The sequence below is a fragment of the Felis catus genome, chromosome B3, assembly GCF_018350175.1.
Source record: "Felis catus isolate Fca126 chromosome B3, F.catus_Fca126_mat1.0, whole genome shotgun sequence".
In the NCBI taxonomy this organism is placed as follows: Eukaryota; Metazoa; Chordata; class Mammalia; order Carnivora; family Felidae; genus Felis; species Felis catus.
In genome coordinates this window covers 38,362,122-38,384,018 of record NC_058373.1, presented here as the reverse complement: position 1 = coordinate 38,384,018, position 21,897 = coordinate 38,362,122, and the positions used below count along the sequence as shown (strand labels likewise).

The 21,897-nt window shown below is 49.1% G+C and overlaps 1 long non-coding RNA gene across 4 annotated transcripts in view; it reads left to right on the top strand.

The window, feature by feature from the left end:
• Window positions 1–21,897, top strand: part of LOC111560807 — a 99,125-nt gene that overhangs the window by 12,251 nt on the left and 64,977 nt on the right. Inside the window, exon 1 of one of the 4 annotated variants that reach the window (XR_006599076.1) lies at window positions 1,613–2,581. The exons of the other annotated variants lie outside the window; for them this stretch is intronic. This is a non-coding gene — a long non-coding RNA (uncharacterized LOC111560807). Of the gene's footprint in view, window positions 1–1,612; window positions 2,582–21,897 lie in introns of those variants that run through there. 4 annotated transcript variants of the gene reach the window in all.

Below are 21,897 nucleotides of genomic sequence, written 5' to 3'. Positions count from 1 at the left end.
GACAAAGGTGCAATCTCTAAAAACATTTTATGGTGTCCTCCTTTCCTGTCCTCTCCATCCCTGTCTGGGCCTTCTGTTCCCCCCGCTACTTTAGGAATGTCTAGGACAAGAATTGAATGTAACTTCAGTTTTAGTAGGCAAATCACGCCCTGGATCAGAAATACATATGGGGAGCGTGAGGACCCTTGACCAGATAGGAGCAGGGTCCTCGGGATCTGTTTTCCCCCTCTCACCCCCTGCCAATGTTCTTGAAGCTCAGCACTGTCCAGATCTCTTAGAACAAGAATACAGTCCTTCCTTGGAGGACGGTCATTTCCAAAGGAAGCACCAAAACTGAGAGGGATCTTCTTTCTCTTCCTGCTTTATCTCTCTGTCTCTGTCTCTGTCTCTCTCTCTACTACTACTTTCTATTTGCTTTATTTATTTTTATTTTTTTATTAACAATTTTTTTTAACATTTATTCATTTTTGAGAGACAGAGTGTGAGTGGGGAGGGGCAGCGAGAGAGGGAGACACAGAATCTGAAGCAGACTCCGGGCTCTGAGCTGTCAGCACAGAGCCCGACGCGGGGCCTGAACTCACGGACCATGAGATCATGACCTCGAACTTATGGACTGTGAGATGATGACCTGAGCTGAAGTCCGGGTGCTTAAATGACTGAGCCACCCAGGTGTCCCTCTGTTTGCTTTAGAAATGTAAACTCGTTTGCATCTCCAACTCATTGAGCCCCGAGACACTTAGCATCCAGCTTTGCAAAAGCTTTGCAAAAGCTCCCCCATCTGCTCACACTGTGGAGAATGGCATTGGAGCAACCATTCATTGCATACATGTGGCCCTGTGAAGGCTGGCCTCAGAATTTTACATGCTGACCTCTTTTTCTTTTCTTTTCTTTTCTTTTCTTTTCTTTTCTTTTCTTTTCTTTCTTCTTTCTTTTTTTTTTTTTTTTTTTTTTTTTTTTTAGTGAGGGTTAATATACATATGAAGAAGTGTGCCATGTGTTCCAATCTTACATGTACAGCTCAGTGACATTTTTACAAATTTAATTAGTGAGGGTTAATATACATATGAAGAAGTGTGCCATGCGTTCCAATCTTACATGTACAGCTCAGTGACATTTTTACAAATTTAACTACTACCCTATCCAATACCTAGAACATTTCCAGCACCCTGGGAAGTCTCCTGTGTCCTCTTCCCAGATAGTACCACCCCTGCCCCCAGAGGTCACGATTCTTTTGACTTCTATCACCATTGGTTAGTTTTGCCTGTTCTTAAATGTCACAGAAAGGGGATCTAGTCTTTCCCTCAGTCTAGTCTCTGCAATATTGAATCATACTATTGTATGCATCTGTATAGACTGTGTATTCTCATTGTTGTATAGCATCCATAATATGGATATACTACAATTTGTCTAACATCCTGTTGATATTTGGGTTGTTTCCAGTTTGGGGCTGTTGCGAATAGTCCTGCTATGAACACTCCCTAGCACAAGTGTTTAATTTTTTTTTGACATTTATTTATTTTTGAGAGACAGAGAGAGGCAGAGTATGAGTCGGGGAGGGGCAGAGAGAGAGGGAGACACAGAATCCAAAGCAGGCTCCAGGCTCTGAGCTGTCAACACAGAGCCCGACGTGGGGCCCCAACTCACAAACTGTGAGATCATGACCTGAGCTGAAGTCGGATGCTTAATTGACTGAGCCACCCAGACACCCCCCTAGCACAAGTGTTTAGGTGTCCACGGGCACTCATTTCTGTTGGGCATATGCCCAGGAGTAGAATTCCTGGGTCACAGAGTACGCATGTATTCAGCTTTCGTGGACACGACTGAACAGTTTTCCTAAGTGGTTGAACCATACTGCATTCCCACCGGGAGCCAAGTGGTACAAATCCACCTCAAGCTAGCTCAGTCAAAAAGCGTACAGTTTCCCACAACCAAACCATGGGTCGAGGGAGGGTGCCATTACTTCAGGGTAGAGGAGACCCTGCCAGGCTCTCTCTCTGTCTCTGGGCCTGTCAACACCTTTCTCTCTGACTCAAGACTGACTTCCTCCATGTGTCACCCTGGCCTTACACTTCACAGCCCCACTGATTGGCCCGAGCTGGATTCTGTATCAACCCCTGGGGGCCTGTAATTGGCAGCCCCCGTTGGATCCACAGGGGTGGAGGAGGGGAAGAGCAGTTCTCCCTAAAGATAGGCACGGTGTCCCCAGACTGCAAGGGAGCCATGTGCTGCAGGGACAGCGGGTCAGGTGCTGGATTCCATTCCCAGCTCTGCAGCATCTCCTCCTAGCCATATGACCCTGGGCAATTGCTGCAGACTGAATGTTAATGTCCCCCCAGGTATGCTGAAGCCTAATCCCCCATGTGATCGTATTTGGAGGTGGGGCTTTGGAGAGGTGATGATGTCATAAGGGCAGAATCTTCATGAATGGGGATAGTGCCTTATAAAAGAGACCCAGAGAACTTCCTCACCCCTTCCACCGTGGGAGGACACGGCGAGAAGGCCATCTGAACCAGGAAGCAGGCTCTCCCCAGAACCCAAATCAGCCGGTTCTTTGATCTGGGACTTTCCAGCCTCCAGAACTGTGAGAAATAAATTTCTGTTGTTTATAAGCCACTTAGTCTATGATATTTTGTTGTAGTTGCCCAAATGCCCAAGGCAGCAATTCATTTAGTTTCTAAATGGATTAGGAAACCTGTTTCCTAATGGATAAAAAGGAACAAACACGTTCTTTACATGGTATTAAATAAGGCATAACAGCTGATGCCTCTTACCCATGATAGATGCTTAATAATGTCCCTTCCCTCCCTGTCCTCTCAGAGCAGGGTTGGGATGTGAATCCTCCTGCCTTGTAATTCCTAGAATTGTGTCCTGTATAAGGGCTGTTTCTTCTTGCTATTGGCTGAGAGAACACATGTCTGGGGGCAGGAGAGGGGTCATCACTCTGAGCTGTATATGTGCTTCCTGGTGGCTCCATCAAATTAGCCTGCACTGGATTCAGTGGGAAAGGAGAGATTTGGATGCTGGCTCAGTGAGAGTGATGTTCTGGCAGATTCCCCAAACAGCAACTTAAACAAATTAGTTTCATTTCCTTCCTTTAAATCAAAGAAATATGGAGGCAGGCAACCCAGTGCTGGTACAGCCACTCCTTGATGCCGTCAGGGGCCCAGAATCTTTCCCGGTGGGACCATCCCCATCGCAGCGTCCCCAAGTTGAGCTAGTTTGAGAGGGTCTCTCCTCCTTGCAACCAAACATACTCCTTCAGCGGTTTTAAATCAAGGTCACCAAGTGCTTCATATAGAAATTCAGTTTATTTCAATAATGGAATCAAAGCAAGTTTTGGTAAGTTCATTCTGGCGAGGGGGAAGCATCTGACGTTATTGTAAATATTCCCGCACATTTGTTTACAGAGTTCAGCACTGAAGATACAGTTACTTGTGCTTGCAAATGTGAGCGTATATTTCAGCAGAACACAGCAGCATGGCAAAAACAATATTCATATCCAATTAGGAAATTCATGGAGCAGAAATGAACTTGGAATCCGTGGTGGTGCGCATATTTGAAAATAGGGACAGAATAGGCTGCCATGGTATATCAATTGAAATAGAAATTTCACTTATTTGTATGAACATGCACACATGAAGGGTAATTACACTACAATATTTTTGTGGCAAAGATGATATTTAATTTAAAACACAGTTCAATATGGCAGCAGGGCCAGGAGTAGGGGTGGAGAGAAGGCATCCACCTCTCATGAAAAATTCAAGGACCAAAAAATACAGTAGTCAAGATAAATAGTATTATAATATAATATTTTATTTTATTTATTTTTATTCTTTAAAAAATTATTTTTGGTGTTCTTATTATTTATTTTTGAGACAGAGAGAGACAGAGCATGAGCAGGGGAGTGGCAGAGAGAAAGAGAGACACAGAATCTGAAGCAGGCTCCAGGCTCTAAGCTGTCAGCACAGACCCCGACATGGGGCTTGAACTCACGGAGTGTGAGATCATGACCTGAGCTGAAGTTGGACACTCAACCAACTGAGCCACCCAGGTGCCCTTATAATATTTTAAAAATACAAATTAATTCGAAAATCCTCATGGACAAAATATCAAAATTTTGAATAGACAGGATCAGTATTATTGATTTTTCCTTTTGCCTCCGTCTTCCAATACGATTTGGGCACAGCACTGCATAGCAAGATGTATTTTGTTTTTGCTTTTGTTTTTATTTTTGCTGTCTGCCATCAGTCGAATTTTTTAAATGTTTGAGCCTTTGGAGAAATACTTTATAAATCACTTTAAGTGTTTATAACGGAATTGAACATTTTGTAAATGAGTCCTCTCAATTTTGTTCAAAAGAAACTGAAAATCTTTAATCACAGTGTTCCACGAGTGTGCCAAGATAAACTTAAAACCTGTATCAGGGCGCCTGGGTGGCTCGGTTGGGTGTCCAACTTCAGCTCGGGTCATGGTCTTGCAGTTTGTGAGTTGGAGCCCTGCCTTGGGCTCTGTGCTAACAAACAGCTCAGAGCCTAGAGGGTGCTTCAGATTCTGTATCTCCCTCTCTCTCTCCCCCTCCCCTGCTCATGCTCTGTCTCTCTCTGTCTCTCAAAAATAAATAAATTTTAAACAAAAATTAAAAAATAAAACCCTGTATCAAATTTTAGGTATTATAGACAATGCAGTAAGCAAATTTCAGCGATTTTACACTGGAAAACATTTACATTGTCCCTCAAAAGCAAGGAAGTCACTGAATAAATTAGCTTAGGGGAGGTCAAATGATGGTCAAGATGTAATGTAGAAATTCTATAGTTTTGTTTTGTTTTTTTTTTTTTTGACTTGTGGGAAGAATGTTTTGGTGGAGTTCCTATGTTTAATTGGGCAGATTTATATTTTAAATTGGATTGAAGAGACAGAAGGCTGATGGTTTACGGCATCTACAATTGGCAAAATATTGAAAAGAATTACAAAGCCAAGTTATGTGGTTAGTTTTATCTTCTCATAATGGCTTGTTAAAGAAAGATATTCTAAATGGAATTTAAAAAGACACTACCCATGAAAATACTTGGGCTGAAATAGTTAACCATTCCTATCTAAAGAAATTAGAACTGAGAATATCTTCCATCTGTTAGGATTTGCTCAGAGCTTCCCAGGTATCTGCAGAGAAATGATACTCATGTTAAAAATATTGTGCTCTACAGAGGAGAGTCAACAAAGGGTATCAACAATTTCCATTTTATTAATAATAACATATAACTTTGAAGATGATTATAGGCAGTTTTTTGAGGGGAGGGAAGAGACCACATTTAAAAAAAAAAAAGCACACATTCTTTAGAAAAGTACCAGTGACATGATATTAGAAACAGATATGGCTAAGAAATTGATTAAAGTACATGAATGTATACCAAAATTATTATTTTTATGTTACTTTTAAAGCTCAAATAATAAATACTATGTTTTAAAAAATTTAATGTATATATTAAAATTTTTAATATGCTATTTTATTTTTTATTATTTTAGTGTTTATTTATTTATTTTGAGAGAGAACAAGAGTATGAGCAGGGGAGGGGCAGAGGGGGGGGAGAGAGAATCCCAAGCAGGCTCCACACTGCCAGCACAGAGCCCATGCAGGGCTTGATCTCAAGAACTGTGAGATCATAATCTGAGCCAAAACCGAGATTTGGACACTTAACTGACTGAGCCACCCAGGCGCCCCTTAATGTGTTATTTTCAAATAAACTGTTAATTTGAGAATAGCTTTTTATTTACGGAAAAATTGCAAAGATAGTACAGGGAACTTCCACGTACCTCCCCACCCAGCTTCCCCTCTTACTGACATCTTACCTTAGTATGGTACATTTGTTATTATTAATGAACCACTGCTGGTGTCTCTTATTAACTGAAGTCCCTACTTCGTTCGGTTTTCCTTTGTTTTTACCTACCGCCTTTTTCTTGTCCAGGATCTCATCCAGGATGTCACACCGCATTTGGTTGTCAAGTCTCCTTAGGCTCCTCTTGGGGGTGACCATGTTCAGACTCTTCTTGTTCTGGATGACCTTGACAGTTTTGAGTAGCACTGGTCAGGTACACCGCTCTCCTGGACTTTGTCTGCTGTTTTCCTCATGCCTAGAGCAGGGGTATGAGTTTTGGGGAGGAAGAACACAGAGATAAAGTGCCCTTCTCCTCATACTTACCAACATAACTTACACTCTTGAGGTTGGCCTTGACCGCATAGCGGAGGTAGTGTCTGTCTCCATAATAAGCTATTCTCTCCACTTCCCATACTGTGCTCTTTGGAAGGAAGTCACTGTGCACAACCCACACTTAAGGCTTGGGGTCTTATGTTCGTGTTCCTTGAGTGGGGAGTGTGTGTGTGTGTGTGTGTGTGTGTGTGTGTGTGTGTGTGTGTGTATTATATTATATATTATATATATAGTATTATTTGGGATTGTTTTGCACCACGGTTTTGTCTTGTCTCTCTTATTTATTTATTCGGTCATAAATTTATAGCACTATGGACTCATGGATATGTATTTTATACTTTGGGTTATAATCCAATACCTTTTAATTTTGTTGCTTAAATTGTCCTAGCTCCGCCTATTTGGAGCTCTTGCAGTTGGCTCCTGTGTCTTTTTGACATAACCCTCACTGTGAGGTTTTTGTGGGAGTATTTGGACTGTGCATTTTAGGCAATTTGGCAATTATATTTTATATATTGATTTCTTTTTTTTTTTTAAGTTTTATTTATTTTTGAGAGAGAGAGACAGGACGTAAGCAGGGGAGGGACAGAGAGAAAGGGAGACACGAATCTGAAGCAGCAGGCTCCAGGCTCGGAGCTGTCAGCACAGAGCCCGATGCGGGGCTCGAACCCATGAGCTGTGAGGTCATGACCTGAGCCAAAGTTGGACACTTAACTGACTGAGCCACCCAGGCACCCCATTTCTTTGTGTTTAAGGAAGGGAAAGTAGGTATAAAAATCTCTAGCCTGAGATTTAGTCCATATCCTTGAAAGATGGCTGGAGACCACTCCCTCAGGCTAGTTCCCTCTCCAAGGCTTTGGGCCCATGGCCTGAAGGGGATGAAGCCTGTCAGCAAGAGATCTGGGGCTAACCTGACAAGAGGCACAGCCCCAGACCTGGGCCACTTTCCCGCCCCCGTCCCCAGGACATGGGGACATTTGGAGGAGAATTTCCAGGAGAGGCAGGCCTAAGCGAAGGAATGGGGCCCCGGGCATGCTCTTCCCAGAAACAAGGCAATGTGGATTACCTTTAGGGCTGCACTCAGACCCTAGCTCCCATGGTCACTTGCTTCAGGACCTTGGGCAAGTCACTTAACCTTTCTGAGCTCTGGATTCCTTCGCTCAGAAATGCCTCCCTTGTGGGGTCGGCACAGGGTTAAGGGGTATAATGTGTGTGAAGGGTTTAGCATGCTGACGTGGAAGGTAGGCAGCACATAAATGAGAGCTTGCTGTTACTGTGTTTTGTAATCACTAATAAGGTGCCAAGGGGCACCTCAGTTGTGAAAATAAACGGCGCAGTTATGAAGGCAGATGGATTTGCAGTTTGTAAAACCCCCAAGCCCAGCCAGACCAGGATGGGGTCAGGGTGGTGCCCAGAAATGTGATCAAATGGCTCTCTCTGAATACAGATGATGAACCTGCCCTACGTTTGCTGGGGGAGCTCGTCAAAGAGCAGTTGAACAGAGTGATTGCTGAGAGTGGACCAGGTCCGTCTTCCCCACCCAGGCCTCCGTGTCTTCAGCAGGGGCCCTAGGCATGCCAGCACCACCCACCCCATCATGGGATCCCCAGCCCTCCCCTCTACCCTGGTCCCAGCTGGGAGGGAAGAGGTGACCTCACTGCAAAGAGAGGCTTTGAGGGGACAGTGGCAGATTTCAGCTGCACGCTTGGCTGTGCTGGAAGGCTGTGAGCACAGAGGAGCCTTAGTTCCCAAGTGCCCAGCCCTGCAGGTTCTGTACACCCTCCCCCCGCCACCCATACACATGTGCTTCTGGGCACCTGCATTCACACACCCTTATTCTCCCTGTATATGCTTCCACACCCTCACACTCACACATGTGGTAGGCAAAATAAAGGCCCCAACAGATATCCACATCCTAATTGCAGAATCTTGTGAGTATGTTACCTTACATGGCAAAAGGGAGTTTGCAGATGTGATTAAGGATTCTGACATAGGGAGAGTAGCCTGCCTTATCCACGTGGGCCAGTGTAAGCATAAGCGTCCTTATAAAGGAAAGAGGGAGGCAGGAGAGAGAGATTCAATGTTGGCTTCGGAGGTAGGAGATGAGGCCACAAGCTAAGGAGTGCAGGCAGCCTGCGGGAGCTGGAAAAGACAGGGAATCCTCTTTCCTTCTGACGTCCAGAAGGACACAGTCCTATGGACCTGTTTTGGACTTCTGACCTCCAGAATGATAAAATAATAAACTTGTTGTTGGTTTAAGCCATAGTGGCTTAAACTATTAACAGTTTTTTTTTAATGTTTCTTTATTTATTTTGAGGGATGGGAGGGGCAGAGAGAGAAGGAGAGAGAGAATCCCAAGCAGGCTCCACACTGCACAGAGCCCAACATGGGACTCGATCTCAGAAAACTGTGAGATCATGACCTGAGCCAAAATCAAGAGTCAGATACTTAACCGACTCAGCCACCCAGGAGCCCCAAACCATTAAAAGTTTTAATATACCTTTGTGTATTCGGCATGGAGATCAAGAGACAGAATGTTGCCAGCCAGCACCCCTAAAACATCAGTCATTCACATATTACTTTCTTGGTTTTTGCTTCCTTCAGAAACCAGTAGAGGCCACCTTGGATTTTCCTTACACTTATTTATTTAACATTTTTCTTTAAATATTTATACCTGTACTTAATTGTATCTATTTGGAAAGAAAGTTTCTGTCCCTTTGTTGAAAGTTAAAAACTATTCTCATGAGCCATTATTTATGGCAAGTATTCTGTTTGAAGGCAAGTATAAAGATAAGTGTTACTACATTCCAGCTAGACCCTCCTACCTCCTAGAGGCTGTGCACCTGAGGGTTTTTCTTTATTAAAAAGGGGGATCAGCAGGAGGATTTGGGACTCATTAAGGACTGACTTGCACCAGACCCAGGCTTTCACTTGTATCCAATCGTAAGGATTGAAAGATAAATGAAAAAGAACTTTAGATAATGCTATTTAATAGCAAGTTGGCCTCACTTTGCCCCCCACTGACACCCCACTGATGTCCCAGGCCACCAGCATGTACCCCACACCTCGTGAAAGAACCAGGTGGGGAGGTCACTTGTTTCTGGCTCCTCTCGGAATGGCTAGCTGTGGAAGCCCAGGTGGGTGACAACTTCTTCACCAGCAAAGGACAAAAATACTTGTTATTTGCCGTAGCCATATTCTATAAAGCACCTGGGAGCACGGAATTAACAAATACTGAGCCATTCCTCTAGGGAAAATACAGGGTTTCCTGCCACCCGGTCAGTTTTCAGGTTGCATTTTCGTCAGCTGATCAATACATAACCTTGTTTTATGTTTCTGTGTAAACGCCTTATTTAATAGAAATTATTGATTCACTGACAAAAGGAAGCTTGTCTAACACACCAGTTTTCTCTGTGAGGCACACCACAGCCTTTTTGCACGTAGGACCACTAGACAGAACTTTAGCATTACCTGTGGGGCCACCTGAAACAGTGAAATCACCGAAGAATAAAAGCACAAAATGTGGAAAGCAGGGCACTAAGTAGACCACAGGCCAGTGGTTTGCAGCTCGAGCTGAGACAAGAAAGGCAGAGCGTCACTTTGTGGGACGTCGTCTGGGAACGTGTGAATAGGGCCACTCGAGTATTTTGCCACTCTGCACATGTTTGCAAATGACCCTGGAAGCAGAAGAAGTATGGAATGGGAGTTAACTACATGTTATTGAGTCGGCAAATTCATAAATGTGGCATCAGTGAACAATTGGGACCGACCTCCTGAAGGGGGGACCGACGCTCTGGGTTGTCGCAGGGGCTCACAAAGGAAGGGAGGGAAGCCCCACTATGAGGCTTGCCCCATAGTAGGTCCTCAGTCCGTGGTGGTCATCATTGCTGCCGTTCGGCTACGTGCTGGCTCTGTGACAGACTCTGGGACAGTGAGGTACTTTCAAAATGGGGTGCTGTGAGGCTGTGACAGGGTATATGCAGAGGGGCACAGCACCAAGCTGGCGCTCAGAGCCTTTGTTGAATCTGAGTTGAATTTCCTGTAGCACCTTTAGTTCAGTTCTGAGGAGCCCGCGGATATCCCCGCTCCTGTGCCAAGGGTGGTGGAGTATATGCAGGGAAAGTGGGGCAGGCTGGACCCTGAGAGTGAGGACATCTCTCCCCTCACCCTGTGCCAGCCTTGGCACCTACCACAAAGGATTCTCTGGAGAGGCCGTTTGGGCCTTGGTGCTGGAGCATGGGATTTCATGTTTAGGGTAGGAGGGAGCTCTAGAGGTTTGTGGAGCAGGGCCATGTTCAGGATGGAGTGGGTGTTCAGAAGGCAGCTCTGGCGTTGGGGCGTCTAGCAACAAGGCTGAGGGGAGCCTGCCGGCTGGGTGGCAAAGGCCAAGGGGAGGTAGCTGCCGCCATGTCCCGGGTCTTTGGGAGGCCCCTACTCCTTCCTGTGCGGTGGCTTCGGTTTACCCCGAGATCCCTGACACGGGAGCAGTGAGCACTATGGGCGCTGCTCCTCCCTCTGGGCCTTCATCTGCCAAAGCTGTCAAGCAGACAAGCAGGCTCCCCAGTGCCCACCAACCATTCCTCCACTAACGAAATTTTTCATCAAGAAAAATGGTCACTTGGGGAGCCTGGATGGTGCAGTCAGTTAAGCCTCTGACTTCAGCTCTCAGGTCATGATCTCACGATTCGTGAGTTCGAGCCCCACGTCGGGCTCTGTGCTGACAGCTCAGAGCCTGGAGCCTGTTTCTGTGTCTCCCCTCTCTTTCTGCCTCTCCCCTGCTCATGCTCTCTCTGTCTCTCAAAAATAAATAAACATTAAAAAAAAAAAGGCTTTCCTCCCACCCCATAGCCCAGCCAGTGAGAGACAGTGACAACTCAGCCAATGAAAAGCCACAATACTTCCAACTCCCAGTTTACTCCAAGGGACATTTTGTTTATAACAGCATTTCCAGTGTCCCCCCTTTCCTCTATAAGAGCACTCCTTCTCTTTGTTCTGTGGACTTGCCTATGATTTTGCTGCAGCCAGCTTGTCCAGATTGCAGTTCTCTGCTGTTCCCAAACAAACCCATCTTTTTCTGGTAAAATAACTGGCAGTCTGATTTTTTAAGGCTAAAGGCCATTATCATGTCTTGTTAGTGGTGGAAAGGACACACACCATATAGACCGGCTCCAAAGGCATCCTCCTTCTCAAACTCCTTAACTTCTGACTCCTCCCCTTTCATAACCTCTGTGTGGGGGAAGGGCTTAAGGTGAGAGCCTCAAGCTTATCCAAGCAGCTTTTGATCGCTTTATTTTTTTTTTTAATTTTTTTTTCCAATGTTTTTATTTATTTTTGGGACAGAGAGAGACAGAGCATGAACGGGGGAGGGGCAGAGAGAGAGGGAGACACAGAATCAGAAACAGGCTCCAGGCTCCGAGCCATCAGCCCAGAGCCCGACGCGGGGCTCGAACTCACGGACCGTGAGATCGTGACCTGGCTGAAGTCGGACGCTTAACCGACTGCGCCACCCAGGCGCCCCTGATCGCTTTATTTTTTAAAGTTTATTTATTTATTTTGAGAGAGACAAAGACAGCATGAGTAGGGGAGGGGCAGAGATAGAAGAGAGAGAATCCCAAGCGGGTTCCATGCTGCCAGCGCAGAGCCTGGCACGGGGCTCGATTCCATGAACTGCAAGAGCATGACCTGAGCCTAAACCAAGAGTCAGACACCGAACGGGCTGAGCCACTCAGGCGCCCTGACCACTTACTTTAAAATCGCGCACAGCGGACCGTTTGTTTCTCACACTCGGTAATGTTATAGTTAACATTTTAGGGGCTAAGCAGAAACTTTCATGAGACAATTCTAATGGAGAGGAGAAAGAAGCAGGGATGAGAGAGGAAGGGGAAGTGTGGAGGGTGACCTGTTTCTGGTTTCAGCCCTTCCTGAGGCCAGCTGTATCTCCTTGGGCCCCTCCTAAAGCACATTCATGGCCTTGCAGAAATTTCCCCTTTTTGATTAAATAAATTTGGCTGGACTCTGTTACTTGCAGTCAAAACTAGTCCAGAGCCAGGTGAATGAGCTGCGGCCCCTCCCTTCCTAGAGCTCAGCCCAGTGCAGGGACAGGCAGGCAAACAGGCCACGATGGTCCCCTCTGGGCAGTGCCCAGGTGGGAGAGGGACACAGAGCCAAGCTCGGGTGGAGAGAAAGGTGTTTCTCCAAGGAAATGACCTTTGAGGTGAGGCGTGGAGGAGAAGCTGACAGCCCCAGCGGGGGATCATCAGACACCTCAAAGAGAGCCTGGCGTATTTGATCTGTCGGCATCCGTGTTTGTACCTTTATACCTATCACAAACGTTAGCAATCCCTGCTGCTGGCAGAGCTTCACAGCATTTCCCCTCTCGTGGTTGTGGTGGGGACTACTATATTGCTTCCCCGTTCCCAAGGACAGAGACCAAGTCTCAGATGGCCCTACCTTTTCTGGCCAGCAGACCCAGGAAATACTCAGAACCTAGAGCCCAGGATGAGGTGGTGGTAGAATAGCCCTCGAGGGAAGAGGAGGAGGAAGCCCCTGTGTGCGGCATTGAGGACCAAGGAAACCAGGTTCTGGAGGCAGCGGGAAGGCTTCTTGAGTTGGGGGTGCTGACAGGAGGGTTGGGGGTTGGCAGAAGGGAACCGCCAGCCAGTGCCGGGCATAGGGCAGAGCTGGGACTGCAGGGCACGTGAGGGAGAGGCTTGGGCAGAGCCTCACGGGGCGCTGAGAGCCTCTGATCCACTACACTCCCTGGAGGTGCAAGGAAGGTACTGGGTACCCAGGGAGGGGGGCAGAGGGGGTGGGGGCTTTGATAGCCCACTGCATTTACCTAGTGACACACTCCAGGCCCCTGCACCTGACCCGAATTTAAAAATCTTTACATCTTGGGGCGCCTGGGTGAGCGTCTGACTCCAGCTCAGGTCACAATCTCATGGTTTGTGGGTTCAGGCCCCGTGTCAAGGCTCTGTACTGACAGCTCAGAGCCTGGAGCCTGCTTCAGATTCTGTGTCTCCCTCTCTCTCTCTCTCTAAAAAATTAAGTAAACATGAAAAAACATATTCACATCTACATCTTACAGAGAGAGGGGAGACCAGGAGGGAGAAAGTGAGTGCCGGGCACCGTACCAGGTGCACAGGCCCATCTCATTTCATTCTTTCAACCATCCTGTGAAGCAAGTGTTCTTATTCTCATTTCTCAGATGAAGGAGTCAAAACTCAGATAGACGACGCCACACGCCCAAGGTCACACAGGTAGCAAGTGGCCACAGAGCCACCATGTTATGCTAGAACCACTCCAGCCCAGCCTTCGTCTTGCCAGCAGACCTACTGTCTGAAACTCGGCCTGTGCTGCAGCAGGGAGCCGTGTGCCTGCAGGGAGCCCGCGGAGAGGTCGGGGAGCCTGTCAAATACAGCTCAACCTCCTGGCCACAGCCCCATAGTAGGGGTGTCCTCGCTCTCGCCCGCCTTCCTTCCTAGCCCTCTCAGCACTTAGTCACTCTTGGTTTACACATACTTCTGACAAATGGCAGGGAGGGAAGAGCACTGGTCCTTCAGAAGTCATTAGCATCTCTGTGTCTCTTCCCTTATCTGGAAAACGGAGATGAAAAGAAGTGCTTCAGGACTGAGGGTTCCCTTCAGGTCAGAGAATCTTAAAGTCACGGCCTCCTTATAGAATGCTATGACATTCTGGCATGCTTAATTCCACAGTACAAGAGCATGTTTCTGGAAGAAAATATAGCTACGGATCGTGCCCGTAGGGTAGTGTATCTTTTTATAAAAACTGTAGGTAGACCTTAAAATCAAGAAAATGCCTCTGGTTGCATTTCTTTTTTCCTCTGAGAGTTGGGAAAGTCTTACTATTGGATGTTTCAGGCAGGGCGCCCAGGTCTAGCGCATCCCCAGGAGTCAGTTTGAGAAGCCCTGGGCCGGAGATGGGAGACCGGCCCCTGCCTGGCCGTCATCTTGCCGTGTGACTTCGGACAGGTCACTCACCTGCTCTGGGCTTCTGTTCTCCCTGGACGCAGAGAAGGCGTGAGGACCAGAGATCATCTGAGGTGCTTTTTAGTGCCAGTCTTCAAGATGGATTTGATTCCTACATGTCAGTGTCATTTTCAGGATCCTCATGGGCCATGCTCAGATGCAAGGTCATCCTCCCCTCTGGTTACCAATCTGTGCCTCTCCTCCCACCCCATGGGAAACCATACATGGGAGCTCTTTGGGCCAAGGAAAGGCTGTTCCTTCCCCTCACCTGAGATCCCATCTCCCCAGCCTAGAGTCTTAAGCCCCCGAACAACTGTCTGGCGGGGATCAGGCTATTAAAGTAATTTACATAGTAATTAACAAGGTTCCATTAGCTGATTCCTGGGGCCAGAACACTCTGCCTCCATTTCCCTTTAGGGGTCCGCATCCCGGGCTGGGACTGGGGTTTGGCTGGTGGAGCAACGAGGGGAGGAATTTTCCATGCCCACGTGTTCCAGCTCCACACCCAGGGACGAGAAACAATGCCTGCGTGAGGGCCCCAGCTGGCTGGGTAATGAGGTCTGGGGCAAAGTGGCGCCTGGCGAGCATGCAGGGGCCTGAAGCCCCAAGAAAAAAAGGCAACCATGAGTCTTGCAGCCATGTGTCTGTTCTGTAGCCCAGGGCCTAGTGCCTCCAAGAGTGCCTGTTTCAAAATGACACAAGATTTCTCATGTCCTTCTGGGCCCCCTGACAACAAATTTTATGCTGACCGTAAGGTACAAAGCTGCCCTGGTTATCAGCGTTGAGCCTCTCAGCATCCCTGTGAGGGAGACATTAACTTCTCCATCATGGGGATGAGGAAATTGAGGCCTAGAGAGGTGAAGTGACTGGCCCAGGGTCACACAGCCTGCAAGTTGCAGAGTGGGACTAGAACCTAGGTCCTCGGACACAACCCAGCTCTTCTTACTTGGCCAGTGGCTTTGAAACAGCTCTGTGGAGTCCCAGGGGATTCTCGAGTGGTTTGTCTCCAGGATAAGGGGTTGTCAAGAGGACTCTACTCCCACCTGCCCTTCCCTTGTAACCAGAGCAGTTACTGGACTTCTGGGGAGGATTTTGTTTGAACTCCATAGCTAGAAAAGCTTTTAAAACCACTGCACTTCTACAAAACTGTCCCTAGAAGGGACCTGTCACAGGGCCACCTCTTTGCAGGTCTCTAGCTATGAAGGGAAGCCTCTGGATCTATGCAGTGGAGGCAGAATTGATCCTATGAGGCTCCAGTCTGCGGTGCCAAATCCCTGGCCTTTGGTCTCCCCATCGGGCTCCCTGTAGTGAGGAAATGGGGTCTCAACAAGCTTTGAGTAATTTTCCTACTCTTACTCACTCAGCTAACATTTATAGAGCTGGAAGAGCCAGCACCTGAGGATAAAAAGAAAACAAGCATGAGTCCTGCCCTCAGAGACCTTTGGGAAGACGTAACACAGACTCACCAACAGTGGTTGCCCAGAGAGGACACTGGGTACGGTGCTGGAGGGTGTCCCAGACCCCATGGGAGGGCAGGAGGAGCAGGGGACGCCTGATGACCAGAACAGGGCAGATGTTGGAGAAGGCTGCGTAGACTTGGAGATGCCCGAACTGCTCTGAAGGAGGGGTTGGCTGGTGCGGAGGGAGGGAAGCGCGTTCTGGCTGAAGGGAATGGCAGGTGTGAGGGCTGAAGGCAGGAGAGCAGAGGGCATTGTGTGTGATTTCATCTGGGTGTGGGGTACAAAGTGGGGGCAGGGGGGAGGCGGGGCTGGGGAGGCGAGGGCAGCTAAGATGAGGAGCCCAGGGAGGGGGCCGTGGCCCTCAGGCCCTGCTGCTGCCCCCTCTTCTGCAGTTCTCTCCACAGGACCCCTCCCCTCAGGGCACCCTGAGGGGCTGCTTAGGCTGTGGGTAGGGGTCAACAGGGGATTTATGGCCTGGGAGAAGCCCTGCATTGGTGCCCTCACCCCTGTGCTCTCCCCGACCCTGGGCCTTACCTTTCAGGCCTTGCTCCTGGCTGGAGGCTGCTTGCTTCTTTTTTTTTTTTTTTTTTTTTAACATTTATTTATTTTTGGGAGACAGAGAGAGAGAGAGAGAGAGAGAGAGCGCGCAAGCGGAGGAGGAGCAGAGAGAGAAATGGAGACATAGAATCCACAGCAGGCTCCAGGCTCCAAGGTGGGGGCTCAGCACAGAGCCTGATGCAGGGCTGGAACCCACAAACGGTGAGATCATGACCCGAGCCGAAACCAAGAGTCGGACACTTAACCGACAGAGCCAGAAGGGATGTGGGAGGTGGAAGGACAGGAGAGAACACAGGGTGCTTGATGGGCGGAGTACCCCTGCGGGCAGCTGGGGCCCTTGCCGCTAGGAAGCCCCGGGAGGGAGGCTGCTGTGAACATGCCCTTCAGAGTTGTCCTGTTCAAGGAGACAGGAAGGCCTGTCTTCATCCCCCGACTCCCATCAGTCTTTTGTTGACGGCTGCTCCTGGGGACATGAACCCCCCCATTTTTAGCCTGCCCCACCTTGGACGCAGCGTCGCCCTGCAGCCAGAGGAGGTCTTCAGGCAGAGGATAGCGGCTTGCAGTAAGAAGCCACCGGCATGAAGGCAACGGTGTGTCGCGAACAGTACCTCCAAAGGGAGGCTGGACATGCACAGGTGGTGTCCTTTTCAGAAATCAAGAGCCAAAGGGACTGAAGCGGCTCCCTGCGTCACACAGTACGTTAGCAACAGCCTGAACTGTGAGGCCGGGCCTCATGGCTCGTCACCCAGCACTCCGCCATCACATCCCTCCTGTCCCTCACCTCCATGTTGTCACATCTCCGAAGCATCCTCACCCCTCCTCCCACACATGGTACAATAAGAAAACTTGGGTAGCAGATATAAATGTATCTTGAAAACACACACACACACACACACACACACACACACACACACACACACACAAAATGGTCTTAATCTATAAGATTTTGAGCCCTTCACTGAAAAGGCCTTGTCATCTCCATCTTTGCAGCCCAGTCCTTGACCCAGTGCCCAGCACTTAGTAGGCCCTCAGTACACAAAGGACGAACTGATGTTTTGGCCATCTGCTGTGTGGTGTGGGGCAATTCTACTGCCTCTTTGGCTCTCGGTTTCCTGTTTGAAAAGCGGGCATACGGTGCCCGCTCTGCTTCCTCGGGTCGTTGTGTCGGATGTTCAGCAGGATTCCTGGCACCTAGTAGGTCCTCCACAAATGTTTACACTGATGAAGAACGTTTGGGAAACTGCACGAGTCTCTACCCCACAGGGCAGGGGCAGTCACGGTGGTTAGCCGGGAAGAATGCGTGGGGAGTCAAAGGATCTGCGCAGACCCTTTGGTCTGTGGTCGGTTGCCTCTCACCTCCTCCCTCCTGCACATTCCCCCGTCCCCTGAAGCTCATGACTCAGGTTTTCCGCTTCCTGCCTCCTGCGAGTTCACTGCTCCCTGCCAGCCAAGCTGTTTTGCAGACCCAAGTTGGTAATGACAGATTCCTCTCTCCTGGCCCTCCACTGGCGAAACCGCGGAAAGTATTTGAAACACGCAGCCCGGGAATGTGCAAGCTTCCCTTCCCTGGGCTTGGCAGGGGCCAGCGATTTCTCAGCCAGCACTTTGGACTAAGACTTCTGTGGCTCGGGTTTCCCCTGAGCTTGTCGGCTCAGTTTTTCAGCAGTGTTTATACCTTTCTTTTTTCCTTCAAAAAATTAACCCCTCAAGTCGGTTCTGAATCATACAATCCCTGGAAGCATGGCTTTCTGTCTGTTACAGGTGTTTGGATGCACCTGAGGAGAGCTGGCCTGGGTCTGGGAGGTGGAGGGAGGGGATCTGCCCATCAGAGCTCCTTGGGCCCGGGTGGCCTAAATCAGAGGATTCTCTGCTGAGAGAGAGACTCAGAGGTCTTCCTGATCTTCTGCCTCCAGAAAGATCTGGTTAACTGATTCCAGACCTTGACAACTTTGATTTTACAACATCCTCCCGTGGAGAGGAAGGGAGGGAGAGAGGATGGAAAGACCCTGGACTCTGGACCTAGGTACACGTAGATGTCAGTTGCACATCTGCTCCTGGCAGTAACAATGCCCCCTTCCAGGTTATCATGAAGTTTGAGTGCAGCATGTGAAAGCACCTAGGACAATTTCTGTGCACTGTTAGCCCATAATAATTTCCTCTCTTCCCTGTTTCTTCTTTTTTTTAATTTTTTAATGTTTATTTTTGAGAGAGAGAGAGAAAGAGCAGAGGAGGGGCAGAGAGAGAGAGAGACAGAGGATCCAAAGCAGGCTCTGTGCTGACAGAAGAGAGCTGGATGCGGGGCTGGAATTTGCAAACCGTGAGATCCTGAGCTAAAGTCGGACGCTTACCCCACTGAGCCACCCAGGCACCCTCGTCTCTATTTCTGATTCACCGATTTTGTATCACATCACAAAGTTGTTTGGTGAATGAATGAATGAAGGCCTTGATACATCTAAACATTTGGTCTTGGTGATCCCTTCTCCTCTCGGGTCAGCGGTTCAAAGCCATGGGATAAGTTATTTCCTGAGCATCCACTACAAAAAGCAGAGCTAGGCCTCAGGGAGACACTCTTGATGCCCGGCCCCAGCCCCTATTGGAAAGGATTTTCTGGTCTAGTGGGGGAGCAGGTGGCACAGGGTAAGTGACAGGACGGATGAAATACTGTCCGCTGGGGGAATGTTCAGAATGATTTTACTCACTTGCTTGTACGCATTCCCTCGTTCCCATAATAAGCATTTATGGGCTGGCCACCCCTCAGCCCTGGTGGTTCTGGAGGCTTCTAGAGCAAGCCCTTTCCATGTCACATGGATGCTGCTGATGTGACAGTGATTTGCCAGTGATGAAGTGATGCTGGAAAGTGCCTGGGAAACGAAAGGGCATGCTGCTCCTCCTGCCTGGAACCCCCTTCCCCCCCCACCCACCTGGAGAATGCAGGACCCAGCCCGGGGAAGGTGCGCACCCCTTCTCCAAGGTGCCCTCCCTGACCCCCTGAGGCATAGCTAGATTCTCCTTCTCTGAGCCCCCCAGCACTTCGTCATTATCTGGTACTGCCCCTGCTGTGCTGCCTTGTGGGGGGTTGTTTCCAAGTCTGTCTTTGAGGAAAATGGAGAGCCTGGGGCAGGCTACCTAAAAGCAGAGCCTGAGATGGAGATTTTGATGCATGTAGTTTATCAGGGGCAAGGGGCATGTTCTCGGGAGAAGTGGGTAAGGGAAGCAGGATGGGGCAGCAAAGATGTGGTCTCGGCTGGAGTCTGGCCTCAGCCTGACCCGTCCTGGTGGGAGCCGCACCTCAGAGCATGACCCCTGACAAAGGGGTCAGTCAAGGGGGCCAGCCTCTGTACCCCCAGAGTCACCTAGTCTGACATCAGAGGAGCAGGCAGGGATAACCTCCCAGGTGAGGTGGCTCCTCTTTGGCCAAAGACAGTTCTCTGAGGAAGAGGGTGGCTGTGAGCGGTGGCTGTTAACACTGCCAGGACGGGTGCCTCAGCCGTGTGAATAAAGGAGCTGGGTAGGGCACCCACAACATCACGGGGGGAGGGGGGCGGAGGGGCAAGGGAGGATCAGGAAAGAGCGTCAAGATCTCTGCCAGATCTTTTCCGAGACAGCGTACGGGTTCTGTGTATTTGTCCCTCCTTTTTTCTTTTAAAAAAAATTTTTTTAATGTTTATTCATTTTTGAAAGGCAGAGACAAAGCACAAGCAGGGGTGGGGCAGAGACAGTGGGGGACACAGAATCTGAAGCAGGCCCAAGGCTCTGAGCTGTCAGCACAGAGCCCCATGTGGGGCTTGAACCCACAAACTGTGAGATCATGAGCTGAGCCAAAGTCAGATGCTCAATCGAGTGAGCCATCCGGGTGCCCTTCATCTCTCTTTCTTTTGCTAAAAGTCCTCACAGGCGGAACAGAGGAGTTCAGCAGAAGCTGCACACGGGGCAGTGTCCCTGTGGGTCTTGGGGAGGGGCAGCAAGGAGAGGGAGACCCAGCTCTTCACCACTCACTGAGTAGTAGCCTGCCTTCCTTTATGCCCCGAAGGCCTGACCTTCTCTGCCTTAGCCAGGCCGGGGAGCCCTTCTGTCCTCTGAGCACCCTCCACACTTGACCACAGACCAAGCGGGCTGGGAGGACTTGCTTTGCCTCGCTGAGCCCACGGCGAATTCTTATAAACAAGGGCTTCATCTTACTTTGATTTTCCAAGTGCCTCTCAGTGCCTTGCCCTTTAATAGGTGTCCACTAAATTGAGCAAATAAAATAATGGATTCCTTAATTTTTTCTGAGAGGTGGGAGGAAGGACCAATACCCGCTCTGATGTCACCAATTGCCAAGGGTGTACTCGTGTTCAGGTTGGGCCTGGGCAGTCTTCCCATCCCGGCGCCCCAGCCCCAGCCAGCCCTGAACCTCCTGCTCGGCCCTCCGCGCATCCTGTGTGGCAGCCTCGGGCGAGGGTGGGCAGCGGGACACAGCAAGGACAGAGAGCCCCCGCTGGCCTGGTGCACTAGCTCCTCGGCCTTAATTTATATGAAATGTGACTCCATCACTCAAAGCCTGTGCCTGGCCTTGGTCGGTGCAGGTAATGATGATATAGGCTCATTTATGCAAGATTATCCTTTTATCACATTTCCAGACTCATTTATGAGGCTCATGTTTCCCCCCGAGGGCGTCATCAAGCAAGTTAAGTTGTACTATTTCCCTCCCGCGGAGAACTGGCGGGAGCCTCCCCCGTTGACGGATGAGGCCCGCTGCCTTTGCCAAATAGGGTCGGCGTGATGGATCTTTTACTTGTGAATATTATAGCTGGAAATTAGCATGTTTATTGAGGTAGAATGTGTTTGTTTACATTCCACTACCCATGGCATTACCTCTTATGACCTGACTTATTTAGTTGAGGATAAGCACAAATGATCCGCGTTTTGGCACCCACGAAAAATTAATGAACTTCCAGATATAGAATCCAGCCTTAAGTAAACACACCAGTGAGGTGGGTGGGGGCAGAGGGGCCGGGAAGGGCTCTGGGGGGTTGCGTGGTAGGCGAGGTGGACGCCCTGGTACTCTGAGCCCGTCTGGAAGGGGCAGCAGGTTGGGAGGCAGAGGAAGGGCAGAGGGCGGTGGATGAGGTGTCCGTGCAGAGCATGCGGCCAGCACCCAGCCTATCAACTTTCCCTGACTTTCTGACAAGTGGGAGTCGGTAGAGGGGATGGAGAGAGACACGAGGAGAGCCCACGGCTCTCCTCCACATTCTCCTTCCATTCCTCCACTCCGTGTCCTGGTGCTGATCTCCAGGCTCCTCTCATGGAGGAAATCTCATCTGTGAAATGGGGCCAGCCTCACTCGTAACCTGAGGAATAACCAGACTCACGTCGGACGTGTCTCTTCATCACCGGTGGCCGCGGTGTCAGGCGTGGAAAAGGGTATTCACTGGTGGCCAGACGGTGGACAAATAGGACGCTAGAGATTAGCGTTCGGAGAACTTTGAAAAGGCCCAGGTGGAAAATGTTTTGAGTTTTGTGAGCCACACAACCTCTATGCAACTACTCAACTCTGCCACCGTAGTGCAAAAGCAGCTAGAGACAAGATGTAAACATATGAGTGTGTCTGTGGTCCAAGAAGACTTTATTTTTAAAATCAGGTGTGGCTGGATTTGGCCATAGCCTTTCACCTCTATGTGGTGAGGCTGTGGAATGTTTTAGACTCAGACA